Source organism: Mycteria americana, chromosome 1, assembly GCF_035582795.1.
Source record: "Mycteria americana isolate JAX WOST 10 ecotype Jacksonville Zoo and Gardens chromosome 1, USCA_MyAme_1.0, whole genome shotgun sequence".
Classification (NCBI taxonomy): domain Eukaryota; kingdom Metazoa; phylum Chordata; class Aves; order Ciconiiformes; family Ciconiidae; genus Mycteria; species Mycteria americana.
The window spans coordinates 198,355,308-198,376,997 of NC_134365.1; the positions used below are offsets into that span (position 1 = coordinate 198,355,308).

The 21,690-nt window shown below is 48.1% G+C and overlaps 1 protein-coding gene and 1 long non-coding RNA gene across 4 annotated transcripts in view; both read right to left on the reverse strand.

Annotated features, from left to right (window-relative positions):
• USPL1 (ubiquitin specific peptidase like 1) overlaps positions 1-21,690 on the reverse strand; it is a 422,463-nt gene that overhangs the window by 122,763 nt on the left and 278,010 nt on the right. The window lies entirely within an intron of this gene.
• Positions 1-21,690, reverse strand: part of LOC142404259 (uncharacterized) — a 61,985-nt gene that overhangs the window by 17,096 nt on the left and 23,199 nt on the right. For all 3 annotated transcript variants that reach the window (XR_012773793.1, XR_012773794.1, XR_012773792.1), the window contains exons 2-3: positions 10,612-10,679; positions 2,744-2,855 (exon numbers count right to left, since the gene is read on the reverse strand). This is a non-coding gene — a long non-coding RNA (uncharacterized LOC142404259). The remainder of the gene's footprint in view (positions 1-2,743; positions 2,856-10,611; positions 10,680-21,690) is intronic.

Sequence of the window (21,690 nt, forward strand, 5' to 3'; positions counted from 1 at the left end):
GCCTCCGGCGATTTATAACAGTAACTTGCATTTTCCAAAGAGATTTTGGCATGGAGGAGCCTGAATGTCACTGTAAGTATGTGGAAGTCTCAAGTAAACGAGTCTGTTCTGAAAACGGGGCCCGACCATGTAGCTAGAAAGCCATGAAGGACTTCAGGATGTCCCTACACTGCACCAAGTGAAGGTGGCCTGCAGAGCCCCAGCCGCCCCCGGGGCTAGGATCAGTGTAGCCAGGTCGGTCAAAGCCTGGCTGAAGCCTTTGCTCTTTTGCTGCCACGTAACCCAGTGTTAATGCAAATATAATCCCCTTCCTACCCTCATTAACACCTCTCATGGCACTGCGCAGCAGCAGGTGGGGATACCAGCTGCAAACAGCTGCTGTGGGGTCCAGTGTGGACACATCTGCAAGCGCTTACACCACCCATCGATGCCGGGGCCTTGGTCGCTCCTTACTTCACAGAGATGGCCTGAGGATCTGTTTTAAAGGAGCTGGTAGGGCCCGGGGGAGCAGGTGGGAAAACTAAAATAGCTCTAAATCCAGTGAGGAGGAGAAGGCAGCTGAGATGGCAAACAGAGGTGAGACCAGACACTGGAATCTGAAGGTATAAGGCAACAGATTATTAATGAAGGGACTTGTTCAAGTCTCCTGGTAATGTGGCAATGAGAAACCTCATATTACTGCTTCAGCAAACAGTGCATATATAACATGGCATTGTGAAATCTTGAAATCTTTGTACACAAATACAGTTAGGAGAAGAAAGTGATAAAAGGAAAACTTGGCCATATTTCTGAGTATACTTTCTTCTTCGGGAAATAATGTTGACACGGCCAGAACAGGCCTGCTATATCCAACTCTCATGCACATGTCCTCATTCCTATGGCTTAATAATCATAATGAACTATGAGGGGAAGGTAAATAGTCTTCATTCCACATCTCCGAGGATAATAATAAGAAGGAAGAGATTTCAAACATTGGTAATGACTTGTAGAGCTGCACATTGCTTAAAACATCGACCACGAGCCAAGAAATACCCCTCAAGGCTGCAATCAAAAACTGTTTTTGGCTCTGCACCGTGAACAGAAATTTTATTTGATCAACAGAGTTATTGCAACAGACTTGCTGTTTAGAGTCTGGAAGCTTGTCTCTGAAGCGGCACTCCTCGCTGCAGCTAAAGCCTCCTGCACAGCAAAGCTTTGGGCTCATGAACTGCAGCTCTGGCTAACAGCTTCAGGTTAATCGTGACGACGACCGAGGAGCGTCTTCGATGCTTCTCCCTTCGCTAGTTTAAAAGTCTGTGCGGTCCCTGGCCCATAGGCCTTGCAGGCTAAAAAGAAAACAGATATCTCTGTGTCCCCCCACCAGAAAAAAACCCCTGCCTGCCAGAGAATACTGGCATGGAGAAAAGGGAGGAACCGAAAATTATTTTTTAACAGAGTTTCTCAAGAAAATGACAGACCTTCTCACAATATTTTAGCTATCTTTTTGTTGAAATGTAAGAAGTAGACAACATCTAAGTTGAAATCTGGAAAACTGAAGGTCTATTATTCATATTCATATCTGCCATCATAAATGTGTTTCCTGCTGGTAAGGAAACTAAGGAAAAAGAACAGTGTTGAGAAGAGAGATGGTTGTTAAGAGCAGAAAATCATTTTCAACAAACAACAAGTTACACCAATCCGACAAAACCAAGGAATGATACTGACTGCTCTTGAATGCCACACACTGGACCCTATCCAGCTAATTACTTAGGGACATATGGATAATTGGCATCTCCATGCTGACGGTTTGGTGATCTGGTAAAACAGAACCTTCTCCAACCATGGGAATAAGATTTTAAAAAAATCACAGGCTCCTGCTCAGCAAAAAGAAACCAATGGGGCATGGAGACCCTTACCTGTGTCAGAGACACAAGAGCTCAGATGCAAAGCAGACATGAGCTGCCTGAGATCCTCAGGAGGGAAGAAGGAATTTCAGGCAAACGTGCCATAGGAGAGAGCTCTAGAGCCCATAGGAGGGACCTGTAGAGCCCAGAGAAGCAACTGGGTCCTCACATAGGCCATGAGCAAAAGGGCCAGAATACAGCAAAAGTAAACAAGCTAGAAATAGACATATTTTGGGTGTGGGATGTATGCTGACTGGCACCCCAACACTGGAACAGGTTGCCCAGAGAAGTTGTGGATGCCCCATCACTGGAAATGTTCAAAGTCAGGTTGGATGATCCAGTGAAAGATGTCCCTGCCCACAGCGGGGGGGTCTCTTCCAACCCAAACCATTCTATGATTCTCTGATCTCCTACTTAAGCACTGAAATAAGAAGCCTGAAATTTGCTGGTTCTGACAGTTTGAACTACCATTAAAAGCAATGTGTCTTTTCCCAATATAATCTTTGATTTTCTTAATTTTTTTTTTAAACAGAAAAGCACTAACACCACTTTTTTTTTTACAAAGAGTGGGGCAACTCAAGGAGTTTGCAATGAGTTTTAGAGTCTGTGACTTTCTTATTCGAATCCAGGCAGTATGAAAAGAGGCGATGATAAACTCTTATGATCAAACATATATCTTGCTAAGAGGAGAGAAGATAGAGTGGCAAAGCACAGAAGAGGGGAAACACAGGGGAAGAGGAAAAGCAAGCACTTTGTCCACTGTTCCCTCCAGGCTCTATGTCTGACAGAAACATAACAAACCACCTTTAGGAAAATAGTATGTTTATTTCTAGTGAGAAATACACAGCTTAACATCTTACCTAAAGCCACACGGCAGTGGGAGAGTGCAGCAACAGTTTGTATCCTTGTCATATGGCCAAGGTGAGCATCTGCTTTCTGCAGAGTGGCCTTGGATGGGCAGAGATACATTTTCTGTAGAGGGGAGATAGAGATCACAATCACTGTACAACTGTTACACCCCATCCCTCCTTCAAAAACAAGGTAGTGTCTCCATAGGGTGGTAGTGTCTGCAGGTACAAGCAAGCTAACAGCAGCCAGCCCTGCAGAGAGAGCGGAGGGGCCACCCCGGGCTGCTAGCAGCAACTGCACGAGCAGCTAAAGCCCATAAGAAAGGTTGGCACCTACTACTGTGAACAAGAAGTTCGTTTGTAATTAAAGTCAAATCCCAGGAAGGGTGTGCGTTGCATCAGTTGGAAGGACACGTAGATTTGGGGCAAACCGGGGAGATCAGTAGTGTCGACGCTGTATCTGTTGTCTCCTTCCTCAATAAGCCACAGAGGCGGTAATCGGTAATCACCACGGAGGTGAACACGGGCGTTTCACACCTCCTGTGCTTCCTTGCGGGGGTGCGGAGGGCAAACAGTGCAGCACTGGTGCCCATTCATGCCTCTGGGTAACCATGAACCTGTGGCTGGGCTCCAGGATCGTAAATACTTCACCTGAGATCAGGTGCTGGCCTGGTCCCAGGCCAACTCTAGCAGCAGAGCATTGTGAAGGTATCTCAGAGGCCTGCCCCTTCTATTCCAGCAAAGGCAGCCACTGAAGCAGGGGCTCCCCTCGTTATTCACAGCAACTGTTGAGACCTGAGAAGCAGACTGGGACTTGGCCCGTGGCCCACTGCAATGCAGACTGGTCACACAAAGCCACCACAAGTACGGCCATGGTTACTTCTGCTCCTTCAGTAAAAGGCTGTCCTCCTGCTGAGTAAGACCTGCTTTCCTACAAAGGCTCTGCATGGCCCCTTCATCCTCCGGAGCTCCTGCCTGCCAGGGAGGGAAGGGGCCTGATAACGACATGGTGGCTCCCGGCATGGGTAACATTTGATCACGCAGGAGAGCTGGGAACAAACACCCGTCCTGAAGCAAACAGCCCCATCCAGTCCGGCCATGCAACGTGACTGAACAGATCTGCACAGGCAGAGCCGTGCAGACTGCGAGCAGGAATCAAACAGAGAGCGTGCTGCAGGTTGGCAAGCCCAGTCGTCGTCTTTTTTTTTTTTTCTTTTGAGTGGAGGCTTATCCTTCCCTTTTATTTAAGCAACACTTCCAGTGGGAAGAAAGGCTGGAAGAAACTACTGTCTCGTCACGGGGCCTCTCACCAAGCTCCACGGTGCAGCAAAGAGGAATTCTGCCTGTTTTCCTAAAAATGAGTACAGCCGATGCCTTTGCAAAAGGACGGAGGGGAGAAGCCATGTGTGGAGGGAGAAGGCAGAGATAGGTAGGATACCCTGGGGCAGGGAGAAGCTCCCCAGCTTGTGTAACTTGCCAGGGCAGAGAATTGCTCTGACAAGTTATGCAGGCTTCTACAGCAGCTATGAATTTGAGCCTATAAAAAAACAAGTATCAACAACTTAATCACATGCCTGGGTCACACAGCAGCAAGGGCAACACACAGTAGCAAATGCTGGTGGGTTTTTTTTGGTTTTGTTTGTTTTTTAATATAAAGTGGGACTGAGGAGTGAAACTTGGGTGGGGTTTTCTACTACTCACTGGGAGGAAAAATAACGCCTTTGCAACAGCTCCTGCCTTGTTTTTGCTCTCCCTGAAGAGCACGGGGCTCTCCGGGCCCTGCCAGGGCTGGTAATGCCGCAGTTTTTCCAGGACTGACAGAGCCCAGGTTGTTCTGCGGCCCAGACGAGCTTTGATGCTGTCTCACCAGGTCTTATGGACTGGGCTGAGCGGGAGTGGGCTGAGGGCGGGAGGTTTGGCTCAGTGCCTGGCGCGGCCGTGAGCGGCAGGCAGCGGCGTTTGGCTGGGCTGTCTTTGGGAAAAAGATGAAGGTACCAGGAGTGGGAGGTGTCAAGATAGCAGCCCGGGGAGGGACGCTGGGGGAAGGCCGTGCAGGGCGGCTGCGCGACCGGGAACCTGAAGTCACGCCAACGCACCGCGCCCGTGCAATGGTGCAGCCCTTTAACCTCACTGCAGCCGGGAGCACCGACTTGCTGAGGCGGCACAGGGCTCCCATCAACACCCACCTCTTCCCGGCACCGCCACGGAAGAAGTCCTGGCTGGTGCGTGCGTCCTGCAGCCAGCGGTGAGGCGGGCATCCCCGGAGAGGGGGTCTCACCGGCAGGTCTGCGTCAAAACCGGATCGCTCACCGCCTGGTCAGATTGTGCTGGTCACAGTTGGTTATTTTTTCCCAAGGACACGTGTCAAAATCATCTTGTCTGAAAGTGTCTCAAAGTGAAACAGTTTGTTTTAACGCACAGAAACCTCTGGGTTTTGTACTGTTCTGTCTCCACCTCTCTTCATTTTCCGTGGTGGCAGAGACCCCAAAGACTCAAATCAACAAACAAACCACTTTGGTGTTTTGACAATTTTCAAATGAAAACCCTATCTTTTCTTTACCCACCTCTCTCATGCAATATCTAATTACAGACCTGCAGGTCTTACACTTGGTGTCCGTTTTCAATAATCCTGTTCACGTTAGATTATCACAGTAGGCAAAAATAACAGTAGGTCAGCCAACGGTCTACCTGCCTCTTTCATCGCGGGGAAACCAGCCTTCCCAGACAGAAAGCAATCAAAGCTTTGCTGTCTGCCACCACGAGGTCCTCGTGGAGATGCAGATTTTCCTGGCAAAGCTAAGCTTTACTGATGAATCTTGTGTGCACACGTGTAAAACACGTAAGTGCCCGTACCCAAAGCTGGAAGAGCTGCACGGGTCCGGGCTCCTGCCTCCTCACACCCCGACCCACACGGCTCGGCCAGCAGCCGGCTGCGGCACATGCTTGGCTCAGCTCTTTCCTTTTAACTCCTCCGGTACAATTAAAGCAGCACAGCCTCAAATGTGGTGCAGTGACGCTGCTATAGAAATACAGGATGGGAAACTAGTTTTAACAGAGTATGGCACCTTTGTCCTAGCATAACTGTTCACACTGGTAGTCGTACCAGCATCAATCTCCTTGTGAAAATACAAATTATCTTCCCAACTGGAAGTCCTGTACAGGCATGGGCACTGTGGGGAGATAAGACCCCTGCACTACCTGGCAGAAACAGTTCGTGTCTTGCAAAGTATCCTGGTTTAGAAGAACCAGAAATGTGAAGGAGAGTATTTGTTTTCCTTTTAGAAATAGTTTGTTCTAAGGAATGCCTTTTTCAACCACAAGAGGATACAAGATGGAAGGGATACAGGGTCTAATAACCCACCTGGAAATACTTTGTATGGAAAAGCAGTTCAGCGAGTTTGGGGATTGTGCCAAAGAATTATCAGACAGGCCTTGCTTGATATGATTTGGGTTTGTGGGCAGCTTTTACAGCCCAGCAGGATTTCCCAAAGCTGAGGTGCTTTTAAGCTGCCCGTGTATGTGCCTGGCCCTTATTGCAGTCCTGGCTGTTGGCCAAAGCGATTCTGTTAGTGAGAGAGTGAACAAGTGAGGATCGTTACAACTTGGACGAAGCTCAGTTCTTGCTCACTGAGGACTCTGGAGACACAGAATGGGACAAAAAAAGTAGAGAAATGTCTCAGAACGTGGGAGCCGGTCAGGAGATGGCATGCTCCTACACATTTCAGCTATTTAGGACATGGTCTGCAGGCTGTGGGACGACTCGTACGCAGAAGTAGGTGAATCGGGATGCAGGAGGAGAAGAGGCTTCCTGCAAGATCTTCGTGTGTCTGCCACTCTGAGGTGATCGCACATCAGCAGATCTTTATTCTGACCATGGAGTGGTGGATTCCAGTGGCTTCTCCACAGCTGTGACTCTGCTTCCCATCCTTCATGGTCACGATGGACCATATGGCCTCAGGAGCAGCAGCATAGTGTTAAAAAACATGAGAGTTTTCAGACGTCTGCGGCAGAGCTTCTGCTGCACTCTCTTCAAGAGGAGGGAAAAACAGTTCAATGAAAAGGTAAAGATGGGGGACACCCCCCCCCCCCGTATTTTTTCAAGGTAAAAAAGGACTATTAAAGAAACCATTCAACCTCCTGCAGAACAGGACAATTGAACTCTGACACCCATGGGGCCCCCAGGTAGCATTTCCAAATGAAAATTTACAGATTTTTTAGCAAGCTTATTTTGGGCATGGGGGGGAGAAAGGAGGAAAGAAGGAAAGAAAAGTTAGTTCCATGGAAAGCTGCCATTCTTCACTGAATCAAAAATAGAACTTCTTGGAAGTTTACCAACCAGGCATTTTTGTGTGGAAAACACTAACTCTGCAGATTGGGCACTGTCCAAGGAAAAATACACACCAGTTTTGGACAGGAATAGAGTTAGGGGTCTAGATGTGTTCACTCTAAAATACCTGCCAAACAGTCCCTGCTATGGCAGGACGTGAGATGCTCGCAACGCCTGTTATTTTTCTGTAGCACGTTATAGGTCTGGCTTTTGGTCTCTGACTGTGCATCCACAGGGGTTTTGGGAGGTGTCAGTGAGTCCTGGAGTGCAGCTTGCCCATTACAGTCAGTGGAGATCCAGCCAGTACACTTACTGGAGTCCCGGCAGCTTTTTATCTGAGTTTGACACCTGCACTTGGGCAGATGACTTATGTCCCACACCGCGCTGCAGTGAGGGGACTGAAGGGAAAGCATGTTGGAGTGTAGTTTTTCAGGGGTGGTAACAGGACTGTTTTGTTTAGTCTAAGTGTCTTTTTCTGAAGAATAAATCCATGTTTAGCATGAGGCAAGGCACAGAAGGAGCAGGAAACAAGCTGGGAAACTGGCCATCCCCTGGGCTGTGATGGGATTTGGCGTTTGCTTGAATTTGTGGACTGCTAAATTGATATCCACTAAGGTTGGTGTTTCACACTTGATATTGCTGCTTGACAAGAGTCTTTGGGCAGTGGATGAGGATGGGAAACGGGAGCACAGTTTTTAGCTTGAGGGGCTTCCTCCTCCCACTGAAAAGTCCCAGACCTACCCTATATTTGATCTCATTCATAGTAAGGAGAATTTTGAGTTTTTTTCTAGTCCTCTTCAAACTCTCCCTCTTTCTTTAATGCTTGCCATAAGAGTATTGGAGCATCCACCTTTTGCATCTGCTTGTCTGCATACACCTGCCCATGCAGTTCCTCTCCCCTGTGTTTCACCTCATGCTGAATGTGATGCTGTTCTCGGTGAGTCAAATCCAACGAGGCATCGAGACGACCTAATGTTCACCTAGGGAAGGCACGGTGCTGAAACTCCTTTTTGGTTCTGCACCATGAGCAGACCCTTTATCCGGATGGGTTTATGTTCCCTTGCTGTACCTGTCCCCAGACTCACATCGTCCCCCTTGGAGCCACACGCTGTACGTACCCCCAGCGAGCAGGCCTTCCACCTGGGGCTGCACTGAGAATACCTGATTGTTTCACTTCTATTTGGAGGGAGAAGCCTGTGTTCCTGTTCTCGCCTGGGGCACAGCACAGCTCTTGAGCAGGACTAGTATTTCTGGTTTCTTTACAATACCGACTTTATCAGCCAGAAGAAAGCTGAACTCTTTGAGTTTTTCCAAAAAGGGTCACAACAAGCTTGGCTAGAGCCTCGCACCAGTTGGCGGTGTCCTCTGAGTGCCCAGGGCTGGGACTGCACCGAAGAACATGGCCACTGGTGCAAGCAGTCTCTCTCACCCATAAACACGCAGAGCAGCTCAGTATCCTCTTCCTTCTGTACTTTCATGCTCCAGTTGCTCAGAAGGATGCCAAAAATGGGACAGGATTGAGTAGAGCCAATATATATATCTGTATATGTATGTAGGTAGGTATGTATCTGTGTATGAAAGGTGGGCTAAACACAGTTCTTGCTTTTGGATAGTATAAAGCTAGCATTTTTGCTGGTGGTAGCTTCCACAGGGTAAAGAAAAGGCACAGCAGAGTTGACCCCTTTTCCCCTTCCTCCTCCCCACGCAGAGGCTCTTTCTACCCTCCATGGGCTGCTGGGAATAGGCAAGAGGCCGGGTGTCCTCCCTTCAGCTGGGGGCAGTAGGCACAGATTTACATCAGAAACATCTGGTTTTGTCTCTCCGGGCATAAGCCAAATAGGAAGTCTGCCATCTCAGAAGGCAACTTCCTCTATGCCTTGAGCCAGCTCTGGGCGAAGGAAAGGGAGACCTGCTTTTGGGAGTTCCTGCTGGGGCTCCTTCTGTGGCCGCAAAGGCGCAGTCATGCTCCTGGAAGCCACTGTAGCTACGGAGTGCTCCTGACAGCCATGCGCAGAGGACCTTGAGGGTCAGGAGGCTGTGGCAGGAGCTGTACAAAAGCTCTAGACAAGACCAGCCTTCCTCCAAAATGCCTGACATCCAGGAACGCAGTAACCGAGAGTTTGTTCATTTGAAGTGCAACAGGATGGGACAGTACGGGACTGCTCCAAAGAGAGATGTCAGCTCCCGGACCGCGGCCGGGATCCACCGGGCACAAGGGGGACACGTCTGCAGTAAGGCTAGCGGTGCCTGTGCTGTTATCTGCTGGTGGGAAGGGGTGTTGCTGCCGGCCTGCCAGTCTCCCTCCAGCGTGGGGATGTCCATGCGAGGTGACCTTGCAACGCTGCAGGGGCAGAGCTGACCTGAGCTAGGTGTGAAGTAAGGCATCGCAGGGTAGCAGTGAGATGCTCTGGCACATGCCTACACAACCCCCAAAACCAGCAAACTCTATACCCAATGGATTTACTGAAGCTCAAAGGAGGATTATTTACCAAGACCACCTTTTTTTTCCTTTTTAAAGGAAAAAGTGGTGCCTCATCAAAAGATAGTGTAAGGCAAACAAACCCAATACAGTAAAGCCGCTGTGTCAGGAAGTACAGAACAAACCCACATCCCATCAGAACTAACCCACTTTTAGCTTTGTATCCAAAAATATTAGTCCATTTATTGCCCATTAAAAATTCCCTTTGTCTCTTCTCAGTTGTGGTGCATGCTTGAGATGTTAAAGCTGGCATTGTCAGTCTTTAAAGTAATGTTTGAGATCTATTTACTCATTAACTTTCAAATGCAGGACACTTTCAAAACCTTTTCCTAAGGGCATCCCTGTGTTCTGTTTGAGAGAGTTACTGTTGTTTTCCCACCTACCCTGAAGGGCTGTTTACGATACCATCTCTCCCTTTTAATCCTCTTTTCCTTTCATGTCTAACAAACAGTGTTAACCAGAACACAGGGAGAGAAGGCAGATCTCACACATTATAATCATCTATAGTTAACTGAAGAAAAGAAATGCTTCGCAATTAGAGGTCTCATTTTGTAAATTAATGCTCAAGAAGCTTTTTCCTATGTATTTTCCAGATAAAACCTCTGTCCTTCCAAGCCCCAGGTCTGTATGGATAGTAACTTGGATAAAGGGTTTCTAGAATTGATCCTGTGAGTCAATGTGCACTCTGTACAGTGACTGGGCTGCCACAGAAATGATTTTTCTTAGGAGACCCTACACAGAGGGATGTCTTGAGATGTACACACAGGAATGTGGGCAGTATTGAGATGTTGAGCTATGACAGAAAATGTTACATTTCAAAACTGGCCACTGTTTCTGGTGGGTTTTTTATAGGATGCCTTGATTTCTCTAGCTCTTTTTGCCCTATATATGAGAACTTTAAGACTGTGAATATATTTATCCTCACAACTTTTCTGTGGGGCGATGTGGGACTCCACATTCTACAGATCCCCGAGGCAGAGGCTGGGGCTATCATCTGACGAGCACTTCTTTCAGCAGCAGTGCCAACATAAGCATCCCCTGATCTCCCCTTCCCCTCTCCCACCACTCACTCACCCCTCAGCTGTGCCAGTTTCAATGCTGTGTGGGAAACAAATCGCAGAACACATCCAGGTTAAAAATAGCTGAAAAAGAGAGAGAGAGAGAAATGAATTCCAGAACCTGGACTGACGTCCTACATGTACATCCAAAGCCAATACAACACAACTTTTTTAGCTCAGATTCAATCTGTCTGGCTCCATCAATAACTCTTACCTGATTTCATATAGGACAGAAAGGTAGAAGTTTCAAAAGCTATCGATTTCCTTTCTAAATTTTGTGCAAATTGATGGCTGGGTGAGGGATAGAGACCATAATTAGAGAAATGCGGCCAGCAGCCACCTGGCTAGTGAGTGTGTGCACGCTGGCTGACCATGTATGCCAATATATATGGTCAGCCAATATATATGTACCTGACTGCTGCCCAATAAGGAGTCTTAGAGCATATAGGGAGGGAAGAGTTGGGCTTGTTGCAGCTATTTTATTTTAGAAGGAGGGGGGAGAAGGGAGGCAACTATGAAGCAAGGGTCACAGACCCACAGGAAACCAAGTGCCATTAGTTCCACTGCTCACAAAGCAATTTGTTTCAAAAAAAAGCTAAATTCTATAAAATAAGACCTCTTCTGCCAGTGAGCCTGTAAATCGAGTGAACAGTTTCTCATCCAATTTGGGAGGAAGCTGAGAGCTCAGCCTCAGATTCCTGTTCAGACTCCAGCAACCACTTCTGCTTTTAGCACTCTGAACACCAATGGAAACCACGGGTACTGATTTCTTTCCCATACTCAAATGTCACTTAAAGCCCTTGTTTCTCCTGAATAACTCTGTTAAGCACTTGCTTCATCTCTGTTCCTACCTGCCTCCTTGCTAATCTACAACAGCTTGCCAAGAGCTCTGCTCCATTCTCTTCTTTCATATCCTTTGTGCCTCCCCTCTGGCCGATCAATGGCCTCAAACTTTGGTACAGAGCAGTACACAAAATATTCAGCGTACTGTATCTGAAAATGATGAGTATTTTGGTGTGAACAAAAGTTGGCTCTTCCTGCCCACCTCTTCTCAGGGGAAAGAGACCTTGGGTCTCCTTGCCACTTCTGCTGACCTGCAGAGGGGACTGGGTGGGATGGGAGCCACAGGGTGGAAGAGGAGCCATGAGCCACCCTATGAGCCATGGCTGTAGTCCATGGACAGAAGTGGAAGGGTCCACGTTCTTGTGCTCAGTCTTCTTTTCAGCAGCCCTCCCAAATGAGGCTCTTGCCCTCAGCTCTCCAGCACTTCAGGGTGTGCCCTCTGCCATGCCCAGAAGACCGCGTGCCAAGCACGCAGCCTCTGGTTGCACACGGGGGATGCAAGCTGAGCTGTGCGGCTGCTTGCTTCTCTTGGGAAGGGAGCAGCGGGCTGTCTCCGTGTCAGAAGCAGACACTGTCTTTGGTAGGGAAAGCTTTGATCAGAACAAGTCTCTGATAGAAACTGGGTCTATTCCTACCATTTGTGGGTTTCCGTAGCCTTTGCTTTCCCCAGTAGCAGAAATTATCATCACCGTAGGCAGGTATTGGGCTTCTCCAGGTGGGAAACCAGAGGTTTTGGGCAGATGGGGATTTTCCTGGTGCAGGAAATCCCCAGGCGGCAATATTCCAGTGTAATGGGCTCTGTGCCATCCCCACTACAGACACCCAGGAACATTACTGGGAGTTGCACCCAGTGTGATCTGTTTGCAGATACTCCAGTCTCACCACAGGTATGGAGCAAGGTGTGACGGGAAGGGCCTGAGACGGCTCCCAGGGAATCTGCCTGCATTAATTCCCTTGTCACTGCATACCTCTGGATCTGCCCCAATCCGCGCACTGGGGGAGCTGCTAGAGGACAGCTCAGCTCCTGCAAGAGAAGCGTCTTCATAGACCTTCCTAGCACTGATTTCACTTCCAGAACTAGTTTCTGTAGGGGTGATTTCTTTTTCCCAAATGGAAGAATATAGCCATTATGCAAGGGTGCTACTGGGGACCTGTAAAGGAGATCTAAAGCAGAAGCTAGGGCTGCCTTGCTGGAAAGGAGTGCTAGAAGGTCCCACCCCCTCTCCGCACCAGACACAGGAGCGTAGGAGGTGCTGGTGAATCCTTACCAACATGGAGCAGCCTCATGCAGAGCGGAGCAGCCCTTACATTGCTGTAAGTGATGTTAGGATCTGGCTTTATCCTTGGGCAACTACAGAATTTGGGGAAGTGGTGGCAGGGGGGAATGATCGGAAAGCTGGCAGAAATTGTGTAATTGGTGTATCAAAGGCCCTTCTCTCCTCCAGTCACATTTTAACAGTACCCTATTTTATTCTACGTGTCAGTAAACAACAAAATCATTACTGATAAAACTTGCCTTAAGCAACAAGACACATGTGAACAATAAAGCACTAAGAACCACATTTTCAAAAGTGTGTGTGCAGAAATGTCTATTGTACAATGTATAAGCAGCATGTGGTCTGGATGTGGCAAGCAGCAACGGGAGAGGAAAAGGGGAACAGATGGAACCTGTACATGAATGACAAGAGCGGACGTAGGCTCAGATCGAGTTTTGTAGTGTGCAGAGGCTGAGCTTTTGAAAAGCCTTAAATAATAACCACATTTTAAGGAGGACTGCACTAATGGGGCATGCAGATAAGCGCGCCGAATGGTGAAACTGCAGAGGACGCAGCAGTGGAGACAGTGATATATACAGAGCATATGAAAGGTTCGGTCTGACACGCCAGCCATGCGTACAATCAAAGGTGTGCATATTTTAGAAACATCAGCCTCCCTGAAACCTCAATGACTGAGCAATAAAACATCAGGAAATGATAAGTCGGGGTCAGAAAGGTCTGAGAATTCCACACAGCTGAAATAAAGATTGAGCAAGAGGAATTAGCATCAAGAAATGAGATTCAGATGTTTAAAGCTGATTGTCTGAACCAAGTTAATATAATGCACCATGTTTCACTTCAAAACGTTTGGATCGTGCAGCTGGGAAGCCCTTCCCATGATTGTGAAATGCAGCAGCTCGCTGTATCTGAGAAAGCTGGGTTAGATGTGTCCGCCTGGACACGAGCAGGCTATAAATGATGAATTGGGACTACAGCCTTTACTGTCCCAGCCCAGTTTTACCAGTTCCCTGGGCTACTAACACAGAAAACAAGCCCGGCAGCAAGGCTGTATGAAGCTCCTACCTTCACATATTCTGGACTTGCCCTCTCTCTCTCTCTCCATCCATCTCCCCATGGACTGAAAATGCTCACTCTCTTTTTTCCAGCTGCAAAGTGCTCTGACGATCAGCATCCCTTGCTCTCTTACTTCCAGCATCTTCAAGAGAACATCTATTCAGCTATTCAGCCTTTCCAAGGGAAATTATCCTCTCTCCGTCCCTTCCACCAAGCCTAGTGTTGGAGCTCATGGCTCTAGAAGACTGTATTTACAAACCTGCAACAGTATGGGACAATCGCATTTTCACTCCTCTTTGCACATGCACAGGAGGAAGCCTTTACCCATATTAATGCTGTCCAGCACCACGACCACCTGTGTGGGACGCTGCAAGTCTGCAAAACTTGCACACTTTCAGTGCTAAACTTTTTATTCAGGCAAATCTCAGACGGGTTTATATCAACCTACAGATACACGTGTATCGCATAAACTCCTTCAGCCTAGCAAAGTAATCCGAGAGTCTGAAAGTGCCCACCTGAAAACCACACCTTGCAGGGAATGAGAATCCCATTGGTAAGAGGGTTTTGCAGGCTGGCAACTCATTTGGTTCGTAGCTTTGTTAAATAACACTGCTGGTGCGAGTGGCTCTTTCCTGGGATGAGATAACACACTCAGCAGTCCTTGGGTGAGAAACTGATTAACTGGAGACGAGCGTAGATTCTGTAGCAATCCTCCTCCATGCACTATCTGCTCATGGTGACCATTTCTCGATGGGGGTGATGGGTGTACAGAAAAATTAGACAATACAGATATTAAGCTCTCATATCGTAGATCTTTTTCCCTGCTCTGTTCACATGTGTTTTCATGGCAGCTGGACATGTGTAATGCCATTAGGGGCCCAGACTCTCTCTGGTACATCTCTAGTGAAGCTAAAGACAAATTTGACACTGTGATTTATGTTGTGAACAAAACAGACCAGGGCGTCTTCTCTCACCCGTCGGCAAGTGGCACAGCAGAGCTCTTAAATATGGCAGGCTCCCCTCCCACAGCCACCCCCCAGACAAAAAAGGGTGGCCGGTCCGGAGGAACAGCATCTCGGGGAGGGCTCAGAGCCAAAGGGCAGAGCTGTGCCAGGGGATGCTCAAACCCAGGGCTGAGCCTGTGCCCCCTCCTGGGGCAGATACAGCCAGGACGAAGTCACTTCTTTCACAGTATCTCCAGCACTTGCTGATTTCAGAAGACCCCGTTCTCCTATCACTCCTTCACACTGTGAAGTTCAGCATCTCCTATCACTTGAAGCTGAAGTGCACGGCCTGGGTTTTCCACCCATGCTATGAGAAGCTGGTTGGGGTTTGCTCTGTTGCTGACGGCTTGAAATTTCCGTTTGCAGCTCCTTCCCATTTCCTTTTCAGACATGCATCATACAGACCCAGAGAGGCTGCACAAACTTACCAAGACGGTGAGAGGACATTCCTTACCACAATGAACCTTTTAATGTGCCTAGTCAACACTGAAGCAGCAGAGGCAGACCTGGGCCAAGCACTCCCTGATGTCCTGTCAGGTGCTCGCACCCACACCATGCAGGTATGAAACTTGGTGCTGATGGCTACGTGAACTTCTCGTCCAGAGCTCCCATCCCTCCTGGGATGCCACCCGGCGTACTCAGACATCAGCACTTAGGGGCTGGGAAGCATGCTGGGACATTTTTTGATTCAAAATTTGCAGCACCGCTGCTGCTTCAAAGAGAGTTGGGTCACTTACTGCTAATGGCGAAAGAGAATGCATGCGTGCTGGGTTGGTATACGTCCCTGTGTGTCCCCGGCACAGGATGAGACCTCTAGGAGAGATCATGTGGATATACATGAAACACATCCCTGATATAAACAGGTCTACTCCCACTTCATATATGGGCCACATGGGAAGGCTGCCTGGAGCCCATACCTGCCCACAAGCCTCATGGTCCTGAGACCTCCTAGCCATATGGCATCTAATGTCTCTGGGGACCTCCTAGCCATATGGCATCTAATGTGTCTGGAGACCTCCTAGCCATATGGCACCCAACTGTACCTGGCAGAGAGCTGGTGGAGCCCACAGCACCATCCCACCTTGCTGCACCTGTGCACAAGAGCTTTAGTTGTCTCCAGGAGCTCCTCTCACCCCAGCCCATCAGCACAGAGAGCGAGTGGTGCCAGCCACATCACAGAGCAGCAGGAGGCGAGGTATCTAAAACAAGGCAGGGATTTTACCTCCCCTTTACTTTCCCCTTGCGCCCCCATATTGCACCTGCCATTAGAATCACCAGAATTATCCAGTGGCATCACTCATCAGCCACAGAAAAGCTCAAACCAGGCAATTTCCCTGTGGAAATCACCTGAGGAAACAGGCTTGTCTCAACGCTTAGATGAATATCCCTGACCGGTTACTTCTCTCCCAGGCCTGTGATTCACTCCCCACTCAGCACTGGCTGACCGCATTTCGGGTGCCTTGGGATAAGAACCATGTTATTCTTTGCTTGGGTCTAGGAAAGCTCTGATGTGCGTTGGAATGTCTCTGGCCAGTTAAAATTAAAATTATTGCTAATTTCATGGGGGAGGCATTCTCATGCATTGCCTTTTTATAGAGGGCTTTAATGGGGTCCACCCAAACCACCAGAGTCACAACACAAAGAAGTCAATAAACACCTTGGCATGATGCTTTCCTTGCCTAAATTTGCATCAAGCTTGTTTACAGCCAGCGGGCCAGGAGAAAAGGGTCATTTATAATATGTGCCGTGGCGTTGCTCGCCTGAATTTTAGGAGTCAGCAACTTTGATAAATTCTTGACGCAGCTTGCAGACACAGTTAAGAATGTCTCTTCCGCCTACTGCAGGAAGCTGGTCACTGTATCAAAGATCAAAGTTGCTCACACCAACGCAGGAAGGTTATATAAAAGCAAAAAGGAACTACAAATGCTTGTATTTAGATGCAGGGTTTTGCTGCTGTGCACGTACTGGTCTCTAAATTTGACCATAAACTGCTTGAATCAATTCAGAAAAAAAAAAACCACTTGCTGCAGCACCACCCAGATTACTCACAGGCTAATCCTCCCGTTGCAGAGCCAAGATACTGCGTTATCAAGATGTTTGACATGACTTTGAAAAGATGGGTTTATCGAAAATCATATTAGAGACTTATTTAGAGTGTATAATGCCCTTAAGTGGCTGTGCTTTAAAAAGGCGAACAAGAGAGTACAAAATCTGAAACGGGCATATATTGCAGGGAAGTAATTTCCCTCTGTTATACGTACAGCATCTGCAAACAGGCAAATGTTTACCAGAAACTGAAGCTCATGGAATCAGTTAATTATTTCATGGAAATAAACTAAGAGAAGGCTTTTTATACATCTTCAAAAATCACAAAGTTAGACGGGACCGTTGCAGAAGTTGTTCCTGAAGCCAGGAGTCCCTGGGATAAATGAACCATAGCTAGGAACTACAGTTAAGAAACTTTTGGTCGGCTCTGGCAGTTTTGATGCGAACCTGACTGCTGCTGGAGTCCCACGCCCGGCTGCTGCAGGACTGCCACGGGAGAAAAGGCCGGCTGGGCAGCGCGACCAAGTGCGTCTCCCCGCTCTTCTCCTCTCTCCTCCCCTCCGCTACAGGGCAGGAAATCTGAGAAAAGACAAATAAACCAGATTCTTAAATTGTTTCGGTGGCTGTAGCAGGCTCTTGCACACAAACAGGATTCACGAGCGTTTTGGGCTGATTTCCTTTCATTTCTGGTCTTTCTGCATCCCTGCTCTGTTCTGGTTTACTATTCTGCAGCTCCCTGTACAAACAGGATCTTTCCTCAACAATGTTCTGCCACATCATCTTCCTTCCTTTGTATACAGGCTGATACTGCATGTTACACACCACGCGGCTTCCTAAGGCACCTCGTTTCTCAACGCTAGCAAAAACAGGAACCAAAAGCAAAGCAGCAATAAAGCACTAAATTCTCACCGTAGTTTAAAATTGAACCCTTGAGAGTTTCCGATTCAAGATGACATTTCAGTTAACGGATTTTTTCTAGTTTAGTGCTTTGGGGGCCGCGCCGCAGTATACGTGCAAATGAGGCACTCGTACTTTTTATCAGATTCAAATGCCTCTCCGGCGAGGTCTGCAACACTGACCCACGCTTTTCCTCCTTTTTTTTTTTGCTGTTGAAAAGTGAAGCCAACTGAGCAAAGTGCACATTGCTTCACTGTTCGCCTCTTTTCTCCCACCTTGTAAGGCTTGCTGTCTGATTTTTTGCTCCAGGGAGATTAGATAGCATGCCTGCGGGGAGAAGAGAAAACCGCAGGGCACACTGCACATTGCACAAATGCTCTTGTTATTCTGAGGCCTGAAAAAACGAGGAAGGAAGCTTGAGGCTGGTGGTTTGGCAGGTGTGGGGCCTTTTTTACACAGACATCTGTTTTAAGTGGTAGCTCTGGGCTCAGGGATGAGCAGGGAATGCCCGTCACCCCCACCCCTTCTCTGTGTCACGACACAAGGGGTTTTGGGCTCCCGAAGAAGCAGTGTCACCCACTTGCTCAAGCCGTGCTCTGGGACTCTGCTGTCTCGTGTTCGTGGGGCAGGGCTGCAAAGTGAGGCAACTCCTCCCTGCAAACCGGCAGCTGGGTAACGCAGCTGCTCCTCTGCTGCCTGAGACAGAGGTGCTGCTGCCGCCGCACCGGCACGGACAAAGTGCGTGGGGTTAGAGTACGAAACGGGTGAACGGCAACACATACGCTAAGCTCGATGCAAAGACCTGATGAAAACCCTTTGGATGCTACCACGTACACCACATCAAAATAAACTTTTCTAATCCCACTAGATTATTTCTAGCGGTTTAGGTAACACTGCTAGTGATCCCATTACAGTTTTGAATGAACTGCTTCCTTTGGCAGGATGTTACAGCACGCTCTCCGCTAAGCCTTGCACCATGCTTGAAGGAGTTCATTCGTGCTTGGTGGTTAATACCTATGGAATAACATATCTGGGTTCCCCACCTTAGAAACAATCCAGAAAGAAACTGCAGTTTTTAGGGCCAGATCCTGCTCTGCTAAAACACACGTGTGGGGAGGAAAGAAGGGTTTGCATAATATCCTCCCCGGTGGGGATTCTCTGGGGCAAGTAAGTGTTGAGCCACATTGTTATTTTAAATGACAGTAAGTTCTTTCTCCTGTAGTTCACTGCTGACTTTAATGAACATTTAGCAACTTAATTATCTTTAAGACTGCTACTCCTCTGTTACAGATTGCTGAAACTGGTCAGTGAATTCAGAAGTTACTAGGGGAAGGGCAGATATGCAGAAAAGCACAGACTGAGACATATGTATACAGCTGCCCACGCAATCACAGACCCTCATTTCCATAAGGAATCAAGCTGAAGCCATTTCAAGGTGAGGAACTGTGGTTAATCCCTCCCAACACACTCATTAATACATCCCAAAATGCATCTCCTTGTCCACCGACAAGGAGAATTAGTCAAGTACCACTTTAGTCTGGGTAGGAGAGGAGCTACAGTTTCTGAGATGGGCTTCATGGGGACTGCTGGACTTTATGGCTTCTTCGGAGGTTTTAAGCTCTGCTGTGCTGACGTGCCTTTGTTCAGAGCTGAGCAAGGGGTAGGCGACACGGTGGGAGAACTCAGCTCCGGTCTTTGCTTCGTGTTGCAAAGGACAGAATAAAATCTGCTGACGTCCACACCAGAATGGGCAAAATCCTGGCAAAATGACGGGCTAGGCAGCATTTTGGCATTCTTGGAAAGGAAGACAGAATTTCTGACATGAAGCATCCTGCTGCCGTGCTTCACGTGGTCTCTAGAGCCACCATGCCACTTGTGTTGGTCACCTGTGAGGAGCACCATGGCAGCGCTCACAGAAGGCTAATAAACTTTGGAGTTGGACTCCAAAATAAAATTGTTTTGTTCTGAGGGTTAAAAGAAAAAATAAGAAAAGCAAGCCACGCAAGGAAGCCTGATGTTCCAGCTTTGGTATCTTAATTTTCTGTTTTTTTCTCTTTTTCCTATCTGACAAATATCAGCATGACAGCTAACAGCACCTTCCCAGTTCACATGGCGGCACAGCTTAACTGTGTCGGTAAGTGGTGAATCAACGCTTCGCTCTAGCACGACCCTAAATTGTACCATTAACATGTGGTTATAGTCAGAGAACACATTCGGTAGGAAATGGCACCTTGTTACTTCCCAGATTATCTGCTCCCTATGGGGTAAATATTTTAAACATCACGCAGGGCTTTAGCAGCAACGTTCCTATTAAAGTAAATGGGATTTGAGTGAGGGTAAATCCAAGCGCGCAGTGCTGGGACGTTACACCTATAAATCTTCTGTGTCGTATGCTCTCTGCTTTATTCGCTGACAAAAGACAAGTGTTTGCTGCCTTTGTAAGGTTCATAAAGCACAAAGGGAGGGCGTGTGCTCAGCATTGCTTCCTGTAGCACTGGCTGCAGCCACGGTGCGACAGCCCGAAGCAGGAAGGACTGGAGGGATTCCGCAGCTCCTCCGCGCAGGCTGCAGCCTTGCCAACGGGAGGAATCTGGCTCGCGGGTGCAAGGAGTCCGGTTCACTTCTGCGCCGACGTTACACCGTGATAAAGTTACTTTTATAACAGCGGCTGCCTTTAGCCAGGAAGTGTTTTAGGCAACAGCTACCTTACAGGCCCCTTCAAGGTGATTGAACATGTATTAAGCAATTTTTCTGTAAATTTTGTCTTCCGCTTGTTTCTGTCTCATCACAGGAGCGGTCGATAAGTGCCCCAGTTTACATAACAACAAAGGCTGGGAAAGGCCCTTTCCTTAGGATAGCTACTTTAAAACAAGTAACTGGAGTTTGAAAAAAATAGCCTGCTCTCCAGTAGGCATCGTTTCATGGCTTAATACGATAAATGTAGCCTACATGTGCACGGTACGTCAGGCAGCGTTTTTTGTTACTTCACTAGATGGCGTGTGGCCGTGCCTGGTAGGGGGGAGAGAAGGGAGAAGAATTAATTCCGTGTGTAACCGGCAGCGCTGCACTCCTGCCTCTGACGTGCCTTTAACGATGTGGATCTACGAGTTAACGTTCAAGGGTGAGAACTGAATTTCCAGAATCAGGAATAGGATGCCCAGCTGAAAACAGCGTCATTTGCAAAAAGCTGAAACTTTTGCCTGAAGAGTACCCTTAAATCAGCAGTGGGGCAAGATCGGTGGAAAAGATGTTTATTAGACCAACCTATTTCCTAGGCAAAATGTGCTTTCAGAGACACAAGTTCTTCAAATCGGAAACAGGCCTGAAGAAGGGCTTATGTGTCTGCAAGGGTGTCTGCTTTCTGCAGCGTGGTCAGCTGCTCTAGTAAAAGACCTTATCTCTTCCTATAAATTCTGCCTTGCTCACAGCCTGACTCCATCACTGCTGCAACACTACTGAAACAACGTCCAAAATTTTGTGTCGTCCTTCAGATGGCAAGCCATAAGGTTAATTTGTGTTCTCAATTTCCCCGGTGTAAACCGTGGCATAGCTGTCCTCTTTTGTTCTTCTATTAACTATTTATGCCTCCCGCTTTGGAGGAGAGGAAGACCCAGCTCTGCCCCGAGGCACTTACTCTCATGGGATAACATTAACTCACCCTCCCGGGGGGTTCGCAGTGCACCTGCAGTAAGAATCTGCTCCTTTCTTGCTTGGGAAAATGGGCATTAACTCTCCAAGGTCTCAGACATGAATTGCAGACGTACCTCGATCCATTAAAGGTGCTACCGGTTCCCTAGCACACACCACAGCGAAGCTTGCCAGGGCGAGGTTGGGAGGGCCTGGGCGGCCGGCTGGCGGCCAGCACACCAGCTCCCTCAGCAGCTTGGGGGCTGAGCGAATGTGCAGTTTCACAACTGGCCTGAGCTGCCCTACAGCTGGGCTCCGGCCAAAAGGCAGCTCTCTCCCCTCTGCTGA